The sequence below is a fragment of the Anabrus simplex genome, chromosome 8 (genome assembly GCF_040414725.1).
Source record: "Anabrus simplex isolate iqAnaSimp1 chromosome 8, ASM4041472v1, whole genome shotgun sequence".
NCBI lineage: Eukaryota > Metazoa > Arthropoda > Insecta > Orthoptera > Tettigoniidae > Anabrus > Anabrus simplex.
Window position 1 is genome coordinate 36,601,771 of NC_090272.1, and position 16,137 is coordinate 36,617,907.

The following is a 16,137-nucleotide window of genomic DNA, read 5'->3' on the forward strand; positions in this document are numbered from 1 at the left end:
AGGGAATAGACAAGGACGAGGGGAAAGCGGCCGTGGCCTTAAGTAAGGTACTGTCCCGGCATTTGCCTGGAGAAGTAGGAAAAACTAAAACCACTTCGAGGATGGCTGATGTGGGAATCGAACCCACCTCCACTCAGTTGAGCTACGGAGTCTGAGTAGACCCCGTTCTACCCCTCGTACCACTTTTCAAATTTCGAACGACTACCACAGAGGCAGACGCAAAGCAACTTACTCAAATTAATTGCAAGGATAAGTGAGATTACGAGGAAGTAATTCTATGGTGCGTTTCCCTGAACTTGAAATATTACCCCGGCTGCGATACGAACCAGCGACCTACGGATATCTGACACCTTTGCCAACTACAGTCCACCGCTCTACCAAGAGCTACCAGTAGATCAGCTTCGCGTCCGCTCTCTCCTTGAAATTATCACTCTCAATGATCGTGCAATACGGTGTTCGTCTGTATCGCTCACTATCTTCGTCAGGCATGAATCCAACATTAACTGTGCACGGCGGTGAACGTGCGTTTCCGTGGTGTAGTGGTTATCACATCCGCCTTACACGCGGAAGGTCCCCGGTTCGATCCCGGGCGGAAACAGCACTTTTTCTCCACGTTTTTAATACTGAAGAGATGTAGGCCTATAGGCAATGTCCAACACAGCTAAGCTTACAGGAACATGGAATGAAGGAAGGTTTAGGATACGTGGGCACTTCCTTATTGGAGATTATACTGGACTCTTCAGCAATTATCTGCTCGGTATCCCCACCTGTAACGCGAGAGACCCGGGTTTGATTCGCCGCCGGGTAGGAATGAGGTTATAATTACAGAATGACCAAACAGAACCAGTAAGATCAACAGAAGTGCAAGGGCGTGTTACGAATTATACTTCTGCTTGAAGACGATGTCTTCATCTTTATCTGTTTAACATCCAGGGTCTGATTTTCCCTCGAACTCGGCGAGGGATCCCACCTCTACCACCTCAAGTGCAGAGTCCTGAAGCTTCAGACTCTGGGTCGGGGGATACAACTGGGGAGGATGACAAGGGAATGGGAAGATGGGAAGGGATTACACAAGGAAGAGTGGGAATCGGAGTGGCCTTAAGTAAGGTACTATCCCGGCATTTGCCTGGAGAAGTGGGAAAAACTAAAACCACTTCGAGGATGGCTGATGTGGGAATCGAACACACCCCCACTCAGTTGAGCTACGGAGGCTGAGTAGACCCCGTTCCAGCCCTCGTACCACTTTTCAAATTTAGTACCCTGGCCACAGGGGTTGGAAGCTAATTGTATTTGTTACGGAGATATCCGTGGTTGTTAGAGGTGAAAGAAGGTGTGGGCTGGAGTAGGTCTCAACTACAAAATTAAAGTTAATTTAAAACTATAACAAAGGATATATTTTCTTTTCAAAATCAACTATTTACAAAGTATAACAGGTACCAACTAGGAGATCAACACATTAACAAATTACAGTTTGTTACAAGATTTGGGCTTCGAGCCCCAAGTCTAATTCCTGAGCTCTCAGCTCACAACCGCAATTGCTGAAGGGCAGAAAACCCCAAATTACGAGGAGCACTTGCTCCTAATTACATGTTAAGAAAAAGGGCAGACCCGCTCTCAATTTTACAAGCCTATCAAAGGCTACAACAAACTTCATTTCTATCTTCCCTTGAGGTACACAAGGAAACAGGGGTAACTAGTACCCAATCTACTGGGCCTTCGCAGGAAGGAAAACGAAACGGTTTAAGTAACTGGCCCAAAATACAAAATGAATGGAGGCGATAACTTGCACTCCTACACCAAGTTTGTCTAAATCCTATGTGGCGCTAGGCCGATCATACAGAGGCTAATCCCAAGCTAGGGAGGTGACACGTATGAGAAAACTTTACTATATTAAAGAAGAGAAGAACGGTTAAGAAAAATAGTCACCTCCTCTTTCAAAAATGAAGGCGAGTACGAGAGGGTGAAGCACTCTCTATCCCGCTTTACAGGTGTGTATTTTATAGATAGACAGATAAGAATTTACATTTTAAAAAATAGGTTACATACTAAAGTTTTCGAACCCTCTCCGAGGGTTAAACTGCTGAGCTAGCAAGAAATAAAGATGTTAACAGGCCATTACCTTGTAGAAGAACTGCATCTTGAAGAAAGAGGCGCTTCCCGCCCCCTGCTACATTATCACACACTAAGAAAGATGTTACTGACGTGGCCCCGAGACAAAAAATCAGCAGCTTATATATCCTCGTGGAACATTCGAGACCTTTCAGGAATGAGTAGACACACCCTTTCGCATTTATTGGATAGCTGAAAGTTACACATCAACATTGAGAAAGAAAGACACTATTGGTCAGAAATTAATTTCAAAAATTAGTTATTGGTTAAATTCAAAACAGGCGGAACGAGAGAATAACTGTTGCCAACGCACAAACCACAGAACAAAATTTTGTAAAAACGAAACTTACGAATGCTAAATTTCTTCAAGAAAGTTCATTCGTTTACACCAGAGTGTTATCAATGTTTTGGTAGAGACATCTGTTAGAGACTGTCCAAACTTCTCGATACGGAACAAACAAACACAAAACAAAATAGACACAGTTCAGAACACTTCAAAATTACCAAATTTACAGTAACCGTTGAGTTAATCATCATCATCATCATCATCATCTGTTTACCCTCCAGGTTCGGCTTTTCCCTCGGACTCAGCGAGGGATCCCACCTCTACCGCCTCAAGGGCAGTGTCCTGGAGCTTCAGACTCTTGGTCGGGGGATACAACTGGGGAGTATGACCAGTACTTCGCTCAGGCGGCCTCACCTGCTATGGTGAACAGGGGCCTTGCAGCGGGATGGGAAGATTGGAAGGGATAGGCAAGGAAGAGGGAAGGAAGCGGCCGTGGCCTTAAGTTAGGTACCATCCCGGCATTCGGCTGGAGGTGAAGTGGGAAACCACGGAAAAACACTTCGAGGATGGCTGAGGTGGGAATCGAACCCACCTCTACTCAGTTGACCTCCCGAGGCTGAGTGGACCCCGTTCCAGCCCTCGTACCACTTTTCAAATTTCGTGGCAGAGCCGGGAATCGAACCCGGACCTCCGGGGATGGCAGCTAAACACGCTAACCACTACACCACAGAGGCGGCTAACATTGAGTTAATACAGTTTGTTAAAGTTCAGGCTTTCTCCTGTAGAGAAATTTCAACTGGCGCAATATTTGAATTGGCGGCGTGGAGGTGTACCGCCCGGTACAATATTACCCACTACCACAGAGGCGGACGCAAAGCAACTTACTCAAATGAATTGCAAGAATAAGCGAGATTACGAAGAAAGAGTTCTATGTTGCGGTTACCCTGAACATAAAAAATTCCGCGGGTGGGACTTCAACCAGTGACCTACGGATATCTGATAACTTTGACAACTACAGTCCACCGCTCTACCAAGAGCTACCTGACAATCAGCTTCGCGTCCGCTCTCTCCTTGAACTTCAAACTCTCAATAATCGTGCAATACGGTGTTCGTCTGTATCGCTCACTATCTCCGTCAGGCATGAATCCAACAATAACTCTGCACGGCGGTGAACGTGCGTTTCCGTGGTGTAGTGGTTATCACATCCGCCTTACACGCGGAAGGTCCCCGGTTCGATCCCGGGCGGAAACAGTACTCTTTCTCCATTTTTTTAATATTGAGGAGATGTAGGCCTATAGGCAATGTCTAACACAGCTAAGCTTACAGGAACTTGGAATGAAGGAAGGTTTAGGATACGGGGGCACTTCCTTATTGGATATTATATTGGACTCTTCAGCAATTATCTGCTCGGTATCCCCACCTGTAACGCGAGAGACCAGGGGTTTGATTCGCCGACGGGTAGGAATGAGGTTATAATTACAGAATGACCAAACAGAACCAGTAAGAGCAACAGAAGTGCAAGGGCGTGTTACGAATTATACTTCTGCTTGAAGACGATGTCTTCATCTTTATCTGTTTAACATCCAGGGTCTGATTTTGCCTCGGACTCAGCGAGGGATCCCACCTCTACCACCTCAAGTGCAGAGTCCTGAAGCTTCAGACTCTGGGTCGGGGGATACAGCTGGGGTGGATGACAAGGGAATGGGAAGATGGGAAAGGATTAGACAACGAAGAGGGGGAAGCGGCCGTGGCCTTAAGTAAGGTACTATCCCGGCATTTGCCTGGAGAAGTGGGAAAATCTAAAACAACTTCGAGGATGGCTGATGTGGGAATCGAACCCACCTCCACTCAGTTGATCTACGGAGGCTGAGTAGACCCCGTTCCAGCCCTCGTATCACTTTTCAAATTTAGAAACCTGGCCACCGGTGTTGGAATCTAATCATATTAAACACTACCACAGAGGCGGACGCAAAGCAACTTACTCAAATTAACTGCAAGAGTAAGTGAGATGACGAGGAAATAATTCTATGGTGCGTTTCCCTGAATATAAATATTCCCCCGGGTGGAATTTGAACCAGCGACCTACGGATATCTGATACCTTTGCCAAATACAGTTCGGCGCTCTACCAAAAGCTACCAGAGGATCTGCTTCGCGTCCGCTCTCTCCTTGAACTTATCACTCTCAATGATCGTGCAATACGGTGTTCAACTGTATCGCTCACTATCTTCGTCAGGCAAGAATCCAACATTAACTGTGGATAGCGGAGACGGTGCGTTTCCGCGGTGTAGTGGTTATGATATCCGCCTAACACTCGGAAGGTCCCCGGTTCGATCCCGGTCGGAAGCAGAGCTTTTTCTCCATGTTATTTTAATAGTGAAAAAATGGTAGGCCTATAGGCAATGTCCCACACAGCTAAGTTTACAGGAACTTCGAATTAAGGAAGGTTTGGTGTACGTGGGCACTTCCTTATTGGAGTCTATACTGGACGCTTCAGTAATTGTCTGCTCGGTATCCTCACCTGTAACGTGGGAGACCCGGGTTTGATTTGCCGCCGGGTAGGAAAGAGGTTATAATTACTGAATGACCAAACAGAACCAGTAAGAGCAACAGATGGGCAAGGGCGTGTTACGAATTATACTTCTGCTTGAAGATGATATCTTCTTCTTTATCTGTTTTCCATTCAGGGTCTGATTTTCCCTCGGACTCGCCGAGGGATCCCACCTCTAGCACCTCAAGTGCAGAGTAGTGCAGCTTCTGACTCTGGGTCGGTGATACAACTGGGGAGGATGACAAGGGAATGGGAAGATAGGAAGGTATTAGGCGAGGAAGAGGTGGAAGCGGCCCTGGCCTTAAGTAACGTACTATCCCGTCATTTGCCTGGAGAAGTGGGAAAAACTAAAACCATTTCGAGGATGGCTGATGTGGGAATCGAACACACCTCCACTCAGATGAGCTACGGAGGCTGAGTAGACCCCGTTCCAGCCCTCGTACCACTTTTCAAATTTAGAAAGCTGGCCACCGGTGTTGGAAGCTAATTGTATTTGTTACGGAGATATCAATGGTTGTTAGAGGTGAAAGAAAGTGTGGGCTGGAGTAGGTCTCAACTACAAAATTAAAGTTAATTTAAAACTAAAACAAAGGTTATATTTTCTTTTCAAAATCAACTATTATCAAAGTATAACAGGTACCAAGTAGGAGATCAACAAATTAACAAATTACAGTTTGTTACAAGATTTGGGCTTCGAGTTCCAAGTCTAATTCCTGAGCTCTCAGCTCACAACCGCAATTGCTGAAGGGCAGAAAACCCCAAAGTACGAAGAGCACTTGCTCCTAATTACATGTTAAGAAAAAGGGCAGACCCGCTCTCAATTTTACATGCCTATCAAAGGCTACAACAAACTTCTTTTCTATCTGCCCTTGAGGTACACAAGGAAACAGTGGTAACTAGTACCCAATCTACTGGGCCTTCGCAGGAAGGAAAACGAAACGGGTTAAGTAACTGGCCAAAAATACAAAAAGAATGGAGGCGATAACTTGCACTCCTACACCAAGTTTGTCTAAAACCTATGTGGCGCTAGGCCGATCATACTGGGGCTAATCCCAAGCTAGGGAGGTGACACGTATGAGAAAACGTTACTACATTAAAGAAGAGAAGAACGGTTAAGAAAAATAGTCACCTCCTCTTTCAAAAATGAAAGCGTGTTCGAGAGGGTGAAGCACTCTCTATCCCGCTTTAGAGATTTGTAATCTATAGATAGACAGATAAGTATTTACATTTTAAAAAATAGGTTACATTCTAAAGTTTTCGAACCCTCCCCGAGGGTTAAACTGCTGAGCTAGCAAGAAATGAAGATGTTAACAGGCCATTACCTTGTAGATGAACTGCTGCTTGAAGAAAGAGGCGCTTCCCGCCCCCTGATACTTATTCACACACTAAGAAAGATGTTACTGAAGTTGCCCCGAGACAAAAAATCAGCAGTTTTATATCCTCGTGGAACATTCGAGACCTTTCAGGAATGAGTAGACACACCCTTTCGCATTTATTGGATAGCTGTAAGTTACACATCAACATTGAGAAAGAAAGACACTTTTGGTCAGAAATTAATTACAAAAATTAGTTATTGGTTAAATTCAAAACAGGCGGAACGAAAGGATAACTGTTGCCAACCCACGAACCACAGAACAAATTTTGTAAAAACAAAACTTACGAATGCTAAATTTCTTCAAGAAAGTTCATTCGTTTACACCAGAGTGTGTTATCAATGTTTTGGTAGAGACATCTGTTAGAGACTGTCCAAACTTCTTGATACGAAGCAAACAAACACAAAACAAAATAGACACAGTTCAGAACACTTCAAAATTACCAAATTTACAGTAGTGACATCTTCCGAGAAACCGTTGAGTTAATACAGTTTGTAAAAGTTCAGGCTTTCTCCTGTAGAGAAATTTCAACTGGCGCAATATCTGAAATGGCGGCGTGGAGGTTTACCGCCCGGTACAATATTACCCACTACCACAGAGGCGGACGCAAAGCAATTTACTCAAATGAATTGCAAGAATAAGTGAGATTACGAAGAAATAGTTCTATGTTGCGGTTACCCTGAACTTAAAATATTCCCCCGGGTGGGACTTGAACCAGCGACCTACGGATCTGTGATGCCTTTGCCAACAACAATCCTCCTCTCTACCAAGAGCTACCTGACGATCAGCTTCGCGTCAGCTCTCTCCTTGAACTTGTCACTCTCAATGATCGTGCAATGCGGTGTTCAACTGTATCGCTATCTTCCTCAGGCAAGTATCCAACATTAACTGTGGATAGTGGAGAACGCGCGTTTTCGTGGTGTAGTGGTTATCACATCCGCCTTACACGCGGAAGGTCCCCGGTTCGATCCCGGGCGGAAACAGTACTTTTTCACCATGTTTTTAATGCTGAAGATATGTAGGCCTATAGGCAATGTCCCACACAGCTACGCTTACAGGAACTTGGATTGAAGGAAGGTTTAGGATACGTGGGCACTTCCTTATTGGATATTATACTGGACACTTCAGCAATTATCTGCTCAGTATCCCCACCTGTAACGCGAGAGACCCGGGTTTGATTCGCCGCCAGGTAGGAATGAGGTTATAATTACAGAATGACCAAAAAGAACCAATAAGAGCCACAGAAGTGCAAGGGCGTGTTACGAATTATACTTCTGCTTGAAGACGATGTCTTCATCTTTATCTGTTTAACATCCAGGGTCTGATTTTCCCTCGGACTCAACGAGGGATCCCACCTCTACCACCTCAAGTGCAGAGTAGTACAGCTTCAGACTCTGGGTCGGTGATACAACTGGGGAGGATGACAAAAGATTGGGATGGGAACGGATTAGACAAGAAAGGGGGTTAACCGGCCGAGGCCTTAAGTAAGGTACTATCCCGGCATTATCCTGGAGAAGTGGGAAAAACGAAAAACCACTTCGAGAATGGCTGATGTGGGAATTTAACCCACCTCCACTCAGTTGACCTACGGAGGCTGAGTAGACCGCGTTCCAGCCCTCGTACCATTTTTCGAATTTCGAACCCTGGCACTGGGGTTGGAAGCTAATCATTTTAACCACTACCACAGAGACAGACGCAAAGCAACTTCATCATCATCATCTGTTTACCCTCCAGGTTAGCGAGGGATCCCACCTCTACCGCCTCAAGGGCAGTGTCCTGGAGCTTCAGACTCTTGGTCGGGGATACAACTGGGGAGTATGACCAGTACCTCGCCCAGGCGGCCTCACCTGCTATGCTGAACAGGGGCCTTGTGGAGGGATGGGAATATTGGAAGGGATAGGGAGGGAAGAGGGAAGGAAGCGGCCGTGGCCTTAAGCTAGGTACCCGGCATTCGCCGGGAGGAGAAGTGGGAAACCACGGAAAACCACTTCCAGGATGGCTGAGGTGGGAATCGAACCCACCTCTACTCAGTTGACCTCCCGAGGCTGAGTGGACCCCGTTCCAGCCCTCGTACCACTTTTCAAATTTCGTGGCAGAGCCGGGAATCGAACGCTAACCACTACACCACAGAGGCGGACGCAAAGCAACTTACTCAAATTAATTGCAAGGATAAGTGAGATTACGTGGAAATAGTTGTATGGTGCGATTTCCCTGAACTTAATATATTCTCCCGGGTTCGATATGAACCAGCGACCTACGGTTATGTGATACATTTGCCAACTACAGTCCACCGCTCTACCAAGAGCTACCAGAGGACTTGCTTCGCGTCCGCTCTCTCCTTTAACTTATCACTCTCAATGATCGTGCAATACGTTGTTCAACTGTATCGCTCACTATCTTCGTCAGGCAAGAATCCAACATTAACTGTGGATAGCGGAGCCCGTGCGTTTCCGTGGTGTAGTGGTTATCACATCCGCCTAACACGCGGAAAGTCCCCGGTTCGATCCCGGGCGGAAACAGAGCTTTTCCTCCATGTTATTTTAATAGTGAAAAGATGTAGGCATATAGGCAATGTCCCACACTGCTAAGTTTACAGGAACTTGGAATTAAGGAAGGTTGGGGTACGTGGGCACTTCCTTATTGGAGTCTATACTGGACGCTTCAGTAATTGTCTGCTCGGTATCCCCACCTGTAACGTGGGAGACCCCGGTTTGATTCGCCGCCGGGTAGGAATGAGGTTATAATTACTGAATGACCAAACAGAACACAGTAAGGGCAACAGAAGTGCAAGGGCGTGTTACGAATTATACTTCTGCTTAAAGATGATGTCTTCTTCTTTATCTGTTTTCCATTCAGGGTGTGACTTTCCCTCGGACTCGGCGAGGGATCCCACCTCCAGCACCTCAAGTGCAGAGTAGTGCAGCTTCAGACTCTGGGTCGCTGATACAACTATGGAGGATGACAAGAGAATGGGAAGAGCGAAAGGCATTAGACAAGGAAGAGGGGGAAGCGGCCCTGGCCTTAAGTAATGTACTATCCCGGCATTTGCCTGGAGCATTGGGAAAAAGGAAAAACCACTTTTAGTATGGCTGATGTGGGAATCGAACCCACCTCCACTCAGTTGACCTACGGAGGCTCAGTAGACCCCGTTCCAGCCCTCGTACCACTTTTCAAATTTAGAAACCTGGCCACCGGGGTTGGAAGCTAATCATATTTGTACCGGGCGGTACACCTCCACGCCGCTTATTTAAAATTTGCGCCAATTGAAACTCCTCTGCTGGAGGAAGTCTGAACTTTATCTACGGTATTAATTTTCAAGTTTCTCAGAAGATGTCACTACTTGGAAATTTTGGAGTTTTTGAACTGGGTCATTTTTGATGTATTTTTGTTTTACCTGTAGTAAGAAGTGTGAACTTTCTCTTCTAGACGACACTACTGAAAAACTACAATGGTGCACCCTAGTGCGAAGTGAAAGAACTATTTTTTGGAGAAATTTTTATTTCACAAATTTGTTTCTTGTTAAATTTCTTTCTGTTATTGTTTAAGTTGGCTGTATAACCCTTTCTTTCCCCTTGTTTTGAATTTAGCCAATCCTGAATTTCGCGAATTAATTTTCCACCAATAATATGTTTCTTCTTCGTATTGTGTAGGGGTTTTCTTGGTGAACCAATAAAATCCTTGTGGGAGGGTGTTCTCATTCCAAAAACTCCTCGAACTTTCCGCGAGAGTATATAAACTGCTGATTTTCGGGTCTCGGTGCCACTTCAGTACCATCTTTCAGTGTGTAAAGTACATAGCAGGGGGCGGGAAGCGCCTCTTTCTTCGGGCAGCAGTTCAACAACCAGGTAATGGCCATTTAATAACTTCCTTTCTTGCTAGCTCAGCAGTTTAACTCTCGGGGCGGGTCCGAAGCGTTTCCACCATGTAACTTTCCCTAAAATGTAAAGACACTTTGTATTTATACTACCTTTTAAGCTACATATTGGGATAGAGAGTGCTTAACCCTCTGGAGCTCCCACTCATATTGTTTTGAGGCGAACTTATTTCTCACAACCGATTCTTCCTTAATGAAATATAAATTGTTCTTTCCTAAAGTCACCTCTGTTGTATGGGATTAGCCCTTGTATTAGTGGCCTAGAGCCAGATTAGGTTTTAAAACATAATGTATTAGGAGTGCAGATGCCTCCTCTCAAATTGTTATTTTAGAGGTCATATAATTAACCTTTTTCTCACTTAATAGGCCTCAGTAGGTTGGGTATTTTACCCCTGTGTCTATGTCCTTAGAGGACAACTTGAAGGTGGAGTTTGGTGTGGCCTTTTGATAGGCTTAAAATTTTGAGAGCGGATCGCTCTTTTGGAATTTGTTTCTGCGTGCCTCTAGGAGGTCTTACTGTGTAATTTGGAGCAAGTGCTCCTGGGCGTGATTGGGGTTTTCTGCCCCTTTGTTAAGCCTTATGTACATGTAAGCTTGGGTTAACTGCTCAAGAATTGTGAGTTCGGGGCTCGAAGCCCAAAGCCTGTAAATACTGTTGTTGCTCTTTTGTTGCCTTGCTACTCTGTACCTTCCATGCTTGTTATTTCTTGATTTTGAAAAGAGAATATAACCTTGGTAAATTCTACATTAACTTTAATTTCGTCGGTTGAGACCCGTTCACCCCCGCACCTTCTTTCACCTCTACCTACCACAAAAATACGGTAACAAGTGGTAGCAGAGCGTGGTTGGATGGGTCTCAATTTAGCCCCTTTTGACGGCTAAACATTGCTTTGATCCGAACTCTAACAATTTTCTCAGTTGCTGGAATTTTTGATTTGTCCTGTATCAAAATTGTTCTGTCATCATGCCCGGCCCTCGCGATGTTCTCCATCTTAACTATTTGCGCAAGGAGGAGTTGATCTATGAGTTAACTATCAGAAATGTGCAATCTGGAGGCACGGTTGCAGTAGACACTGTACCGGGCGGTACACCTCCACGCCGCTAAGTCAAACCTTGCGCCAGGTGAACCCCCCCCCCCCTACTGGAAGAAGTCTGAACTTTGTCTTATGTGTTAATTTTCAAGTTACCCTGAAGATGTCACTACTTGGAAATTTTGAAGTTTCTGAACTGTGTTGTTTTCGACGTATTTTTGTTTAGCTTGTAGTAAGAAGTGTGAACATTCTCTTCTAGAGGACACTACTGAAAAACTACAAAGATGCACCCTAGTGCGAAGTGAAAGAACTGTTTTTTTTTTTTTTGGAGAAAATTTAATTTCAAAAGTTTGTTCTTTGCTAAATTTCTTTCAGTCATTGTTTAAGTTGGCAATATTAACCCTTTCTTTCCCCTTGTTTTGAATTTAGCCATTCCCGAATTTCTTTAATTAATTTTCCACCAATAATGTGTTTCTTCTTCATATTGTGTAGGGGTTTTCTTTATCCACCAATAAAATGATTGTGGGCGGGTGTTTTCCTTCCTGAAACGCCTCGAACTTTCTGCGAGAGTACATAAACTGCTGATTTTAGGGTCTCTGGGCCACTTCAGTAACATCTTTCAGTGTGTAAAGTACATAGCAGGGGGCGGGAAGCGCCTCTTCCTTCGGGCAGCAGTTCAACAACAAGGTAATGGCCGATTAATAACTTCTTTTCTTGCTAGCTCAGCAGTTTAACTCTCGGGGCGGGTCCGAAGCTTTTCTACCATGCAACTTTCCCTAAAATGTAAAGAATCTTTGTATTTATTCTATCTTTTAAGTTTCATATTGGGATAGAGAGTGCTTAACCCTCTCGAGCTCCCACTCATATTGCATTGAGGTGAACTTATTTTCACAACCGTTTCTTCCTTAACGTAATGTAAATTGTTTTCTTCTAAAGTCACCTCTTTAGTATGGGATTAGCCCTTGCATTAACGGCCTAGTGCCAAGTAGGTTTTAAGCAAAGTGTATTAGGAGCGCAAGTTCGCCTACTCTCAAATTGGTATTTTAGAGGCCATGTAATTAACTTTTCTCACTTAATAGGCCTCAGTAGGTTGGGTATCTTTACCCCTGTGTTTACGTCCTTAGAGGACAACTTGAAGGTGGAGTTTGGTGTGGCCTTTGATAGGCTTAATCTCTGTGAGCAGATCGCTCTTTTGAAGTTTGTTTCTGAGCGCCTCGAGGAGGCTTTATGATGTAATTGGGAACAAGTGCTCCTGGGCTTGATTGGGGTCTTCTGCCCCTTTGTTGAATTCTGTATATCGTAAAGTTGGGCTAATTGCTCAAGAATTGTGTGTCTGGCTCTCGGAGCCCAAATCCTGTAACTCTGTAATTGTACATTCTCGATTAGTGGTTTTGCTACTCTGTACCTGCCATTATTGTTATTTCTTGTTTTTTGCTAAGAAAATATAACCTTGTTAAATTTTAAATTCACTTTAATTTCGTAGCCTGAGACCTGTTCACCCCCCGCACCTTCTTTCACCTCTAGCTACCACGGAAAACTCCGTAACAAGTGGTAGCAGAGCGTGGTTGAATGGGTCTGAATTTAGCCCCTTTTGACGGCTAAACATTGTTTTGATTCGAACTCTAACAATTTTCTCTGTTGCTGGAAATTTTGATTCTTTCTTTTCCAAAATTGTTCTGTCATCATGCCCGGCCCTCGCGATGTTCTCCATCTCAACTATTTGCGCAGGGAGGAGTTGATCTATGAATTAACTGTTAGAAATTTGCAATCTGGAGGCACGGTTGCAGTAGTCACAAACAAGCTTAGAGAGTCCCTTGATTTGCCCATTTCCATCCCCACTTTGGGAGAGAAAGAAATTGACGACTCTCTTTCCACGATCACCGAGAATACTACTGGGCTAGCATCTGTAGTTAGTTTTTTTGACGAAAATGATCCTTCTCCTAATCAAATTAAGCGTGTGCAAGCCAGGCTATTTCATTTTTCAAATAGGGTTAACGATCTGTTGTCTCTAATGTTGAATGACGTTCAGAGGAAGGAAGCTAGTACGGTGCTTGAAAATATTTCTGAATTATCCAGTAAGGTCACTCAATTGTTAACTGGGGAAGTTCCTCCCAAAACTGATCTACCCGCTACGGTGAATGTAGGTAGCGAGGAAGAGCCTCCTAAGTGAGAAGTCAATAGGAAAACCGTTGGAGCTCAAACTATCTCTGCCCCATTGGACAACGAGTCTGAACGCCGTACGTCGTTGAATAATGTACGTTCTGAACTAACTTCTTTGCCACTGAAACCTTTACCTACTATGCCACCTGGGTTCAGCAGCTCGCCTCATCCATTAGCTATGTTGCTCAGAGGTATCTCTAAGTTTTCTGTTAATACCACCAGTGACGTTATTTCATTCTTAAGGTTTTTAGTTGAATTTCAAGATCATGCCCTTATTTTTTCTCTTTCTCCTTGTGAAATTTTACAGATAATTTATCCTTATGCAATTGGTATTCTCTCAGACAAAATAGTAAGAGCCATAGCTGAACAGTCATCTATTGAAGATTTTCACGCACACTTGCTTGCAAATTTTCTTCCTGCTCGCGCGACGTCATCTCTGATTCAGAAGTACTATTATCGAGTACAGAGATTGGATGAAAATCTGGCTGATTTCATACAAGACATTAAGTTTTATACTAGGGTGTTTGCTCTTCATTTTCCTGAAGATCAGATTGTACAGGCTATTGTAGAAGGAATTTCACCACCCTATAGGTCATATTTGTGTTTCGCGGCGTGCCCGCAAACCTTCTCTGAACTTGAAGCATTGGCCGGCTCAGCGGAAGGAGTTAGATACGCCGATTCCTTGCGTGTCGCGAAAGAACCCCCGCCTTCTTTTAGTAATACTCGGCCTCCACCTCGCCGATCAGTCACACCTCGTAAATGTTACGCTTGCGGGTCGCCTGACCATCTTCGGAACAAGTGTCCATTGATCAAATCTAGTAGGGCAAATAATGGAGCTGGCTCATCACAACGCTGTTTTAAATGTGGGGCTTTCTCACATATCGCCAAGAATTGCCCAAATTCAAATAGCACCCCCTCCTGCTCAACTTCTGGTGCAACTTCCACCAATGTCACTAATAATAAGTGACTAGTGGCTTCGGCTGAGTCGACTAATTCTGCTTCCCAAGGCTCAGTCCCTGGCAAACAGGTCGTAAATTCAGGGAACGTTCAGTCTTCAAATTCATCTTTTGAATGCCCCAAAGAGTGTCTTAGGATTGCGGCAGATACCCCCGCACCTGTTCCTTTTCTTAAAATTGAGTTAAATAATGAGCCTATAACAGCCCTATTAGATTCAGGCAGTGTTTGTTCAATTATTTCGGATCAATGTTATTCAAAATTGAAATCGGTTTGTAAACTACCTGACTATGGTTCATCTCCTGTTCAATATGTTTCGGCTAATTCATCTCCACTAGAAATTCTCGGTTCTGTAAATGTCAAAATTCGTATTTTTAAATTTACATGGAAAATCAAACTGTTTGTGGCTAAGCACTTGTCTTGCCCCATCATATTGGGAGCCGACTTTATTTCTCACCCGGGTCTTGTGCTCGATCTTCAGAGTAAGTCGTGCACATTCAGATTTGCTTCCAATTGTAAAATCCCCTTGTTAAAATGTAATTCTGCGACATGTTCATCTATTTCGCCTACCCAGGATGAGATGTTGTTAGATCTTAGACATCTACATGAGGAGCAGGCTGATAGTATTCGTAAGTTGTGTCAGTCGTTTCCAGAGGTGTTCTCTGATACTCTTGGTGTTACTGACCTTATTGAATACAAAATTGAGGTCACGGATTCGATTCCTGTCCGTTTTCCACCTTATAGGCTATCTCCACCTAAAATGAAGGCTCTGAAAGAAATCATCGATCAGATGTTGAAGGATGGTATTATTAGGCCCTCTAAGTCGGCGTATTCTTCGCCTATTTTTCTAGTCTCGAAACTCCAAGGGGGCTTCAGGCCTGTCATCGATTATAGGGCTCTCAATCGGAAGGTGGTGTTACAATCTGTGCCCCTTCCCGACCTTCACTCTTGTTTTTCATGGTTCCGTAAGGCCAAGTTCTTCACCATCTTGGATTTGAATCAGGCCTACAATCAAATTCCCATAGCGGAAGAGTCTAAACATCTTACAGCGTTTGCCACGGATTGGAATTTGTATGAATACAACCGCGTGCCTTTCGGGCTCCCCACGGGAGCAGCTGTACTCACTAGGCTGCTAGATAGGGTCTTCCCCGACATCAAATTTGAGTACTTGTATCACTACTTGGATGATGTCGTATTTTCGGAGACTTTTGAAGAACATCTCGATCATCTGCGAGAAATTCTTAATCGCCTTCGTAAGACTGGGTTAACTGTTAAGTTGTCCAAGGTTGCCTTTGCGAAGCCCTCTATGTCATTCCTAGGGCATATTATGTCACCTGATGGTGTTGCCGTCGATCATTCTAGAACACAGGCCATCCGTGATTTTAAACCTCCCAAGGACATTAAAGGTATCGCCAGGTTCATTGGTATGGTGAATTTCTTCAGGAAGTTTATTCCTAATTTCGCTAATAGAGCGGCGCCCTTGAACCTTCTTTGTAGGAAAGGCATCAAATTCGAGTGGGGACCTTCTCAACAAGCCGCTTTTGAAGATCTTAAATTAGCTCTCTGTAATGCCCCTGTCCTTGCTATGCCTGATTTCTCAAAGAAATTCATCGTCCAAACCGACGCGTCGTCGTCGGCGGTAGCTGCAGTCCTTCTTCAAGAGACTGAACTAGGGAGGCGACCCATCGCCTATGCATGTAGGACTCTATCGGCTCAAGAAACCAAGTATTCCATCTATGAGCTCGAAGGTTTTGCAGTCTTATTTGCCTTAGAAAAGTTCCGTCTCTATCTGGAACATGTC

The 16,137-nt window shown here is 44.4% G+C and overlaps 4 non-coding genes across 4 annotated transcripts; all 4 read left to right on the plus strand.

Annotated features, from left to right (window-relative positions):
- Positions 1-525: 525 nt before the first annotated feature.
- Positions 526-598, plus strand: TRNAV-UAC (transfer RNA valine (anticodon AAC)). The gene has a single exon. It is a non-coding gene; the product is annotated as a tRNA-Val (tRNA).
- Positions 599-3,573: 2,975 nt separating this feature from the next.
- On the plus strand, positions 3,574-3,646 carry TRNAV-UAC (transfer RNA valine (anticodon AAC)). The gene has a single exon. It is a non-coding gene; the product is annotated as a tRNA-Val (tRNA).
- A 3,581-nt stretch (positions 3,647-7,227) lies between these two features.
- On the plus strand, positions 7,228-7,300 carry TRNAV-UAC (transfer RNA valine (anticodon UAC)). The gene has a single exon. It is a non-coding gene; the product is annotated as a tRNA-Val (tRNA).
- Positions 7,301-8,763: 1,463 nt separating this feature from the next.
- On the plus strand, positions 8,764-8,836 carry TRNAV-AAC (transfer RNA valine (anticodon AAC)). Its single transcript has one exon. It is a non-coding gene; the product is annotated as a tRNA-Val (tRNA).
- Positions 8,837-16,137: the final 7,301 nt, after the last annotated feature.